The 2183-nt window shown below is 36.7% G+C and overlaps 1 long non-coding RNA gene across 1 annotated transcript; it reads right to left on the bottom strand.

The window, feature by feature from the left end:
- Nucleotides 1–725: 725 nt before the first annotated feature.
- On the bottom strand, nt 726–1801 carry LOC107706596 (uncharacterized). Its single transcript, XR_001636162.1, has 2 exons — nt 1701–1801; nt 726–1306 (listed from the first exon to the last, which is right to left on the bottom strand). It is a non-coding gene; the product is annotated as an uncharacterized LOC107706596 (long non-coding RNA).
- Between the last annotated feature and the right edge of the window lie 382 nt (nt 1802–2183).

The following is a 2183-nucleotide window of genomic DNA, read 5'->3' as shown; positions in this document are numbered from 1 at the left end:
TTTTAGGGGGGCGTGGCAGAGTCTTTACTTTGATAAAGAATATCTCTTTAGTTTTGAGATTGCAACTTCGATAAAGAATATCTCTTTAGTTTTGAGACTTTAGTATTTGCAACTTCAGGGATCTTATCTATGCACAATCAGCTTGTAACACTCCAAAGAGAAAGGAAAACTTTAAATCGCATCATATGACCCCATTAAGAAAAGTCAAGATTGTAATTTTCTTTTAACTGTAATTCGGTTTCAATAACATGCCATAATTCACTTGACCATAAAACCATTATTATGTACTTTTCTTCCATTACCATGTTCAGATAGTTGAACAATATCTGATTTTGTCACTTTTATTACGACCAACACAACTACCTGTAGAGGATAATTTTCATTTATTTTTCAACTGTATAAGATTTGATTGTGTACATACAGTATGAAGCAACACACATCTGACACAATTCTGCCTTTTTATTATTTATTAAGATTGTATCACTCATATTCAAAGGTGTAGTACACTGTTTATGCGTTGCATGTTTACACAGTTGCTAGGAAGCAAAAGCTGTATCAGTGTTTGTCCACTAGAGGACAGAAATGATCAGATATAAGATCAGCGGCATATCAATATCTTACATGAACATTATTCATCAAGCAGATGCTGTTGTCAAATTTAATAAAACAACACAAAGCACATGTATCATATCACTACAAGAACTGAACAAAGGTGTTTTTTCATCTTTTTTTGCTGCAAGTGCAAGAAGGCTAGTTGCAAGTGCTTCAGCATGAATACAAAGGCACTATACACAAGAAGAAGAAGGTCATGTGATCTCAGCTTTAGCGACACTAATCAATGCTGGACATTAATCTGATACTGGAGTTAATTATATAAAAACAGCACATGCAGTGGTTAAAGAAATACTGCTGTGGTAAAACGTCTTATAAAAAGCATGTATGACACTCACTGTCTACAATCACACAAAATCAAATCTGTGAGAGTCAGACTAATACTATGCTAAACAGAGTAACAGGTATGAAGCTTCTTGCATGCAAGTTTAACCGCTCAGCACACAGATTTATCTCTGACTTTCCCTGGACGGAGTCTATAGGCTCATAAAAGCAGAAGCATGTGTTGCTGCTGGAGCTGGAGCTGAAGTGTTGATGATGTCAGAGTGATTGACAGGAGTGGGCGGGTCTTGTGTTGTTAAAGTGAACTCCTCCTCTCTTCCTCTCTTCTGCTCATTCACTCCATCAGGAACTTAGTCATTCAGCAGCGGTATCTCTACAGCCACTGATTCATTCACTCGCTTTCCTGAGGAATCTGAGGGAAAATACAGAGACAACGACGAATTAAAAACAGAGAAGATGCACTGGTGTGGATTTTGTTATATATGAGATGCAAACTAAAAACTAACGTCAAGCATTTATATCTAGTTCAAGCACTTTTCTCACAAATGAATATTTGAGAACTCAGTCATGCATCTACTAGAATATGCAAACTGAAATGTAAAGTTTAATTAGGTTTTTAGAGCTACTACATCTTGGATGTTTGTAGCATTAAAAGCATTTCTCTCAGTAGAGCTGCTGTTTAATTCACTTACAGTCATTTGTTTGAAATCTGAATTAATAAACTGAATGAAGCCAAATCACACACACATCAGATCATGATATTGTTGTAAAGTTAAAGACATTCAGTGCAATCAGCAGATTCTCACCATTCTTTTCCTTCGTCAACGATTCTGTCCTCGCTTCATTTGTCACAGCAGCACACAGAAGCAGAGAAATACACAGACATCCATTGTTACGTTCCCCTCCTGTCTACGGGATTGGGAGCGGAAGCGTTCCCCTCCTGTCTACAGGATTGGGAGCGGAAGTAGCAAAGGAAAAAGCCTAAAAAAAAACTAAAAAAAAAAAAACGGCAAGAACACACTTCAGTCCTCTGTCCCAGAGTGAAGACGACACCAATTCAGACATATACAAAAATGGAGATTTATTTACAGAACAAGGACAATAAGTTTAACATAAAAATATATGGAGAAATAGCTCAGGGGAGAGCAAGGCCTAAAATAACAAACAAAACAATTAACGAACCAATTTTGGGAACAGCTAACTTATCTCAAACGCCCAAAAGAAAGAAAAAAAAACAACAACATAAACTTCCCTCAACTCCCTAACTGAACCAAAAACAGGGATGAAAG

This window comes from Sinocyclocheilus rhinocerous, unplaced genomic scaffold (genome assembly GCF_001515625.1).
Source record: "Sinocyclocheilus rhinocerous isolate Xijiao unplaced genomic scaffold, SAMN03320098_v1.1 scaffold16971, whole genome shotgun sequence".
Taxonomy (NCBI): domain Eukaryota; kingdom Metazoa; phylum Chordata; class Actinopteri; order Cypriniformes; family Cyprinidae; genus Sinocyclocheilus; species Sinocyclocheilus rhinocerous.
Note: the sequence above shows the minus strand (reverse complement) of the source record. Positions and strands in the feature narration are given on the sequence as shown.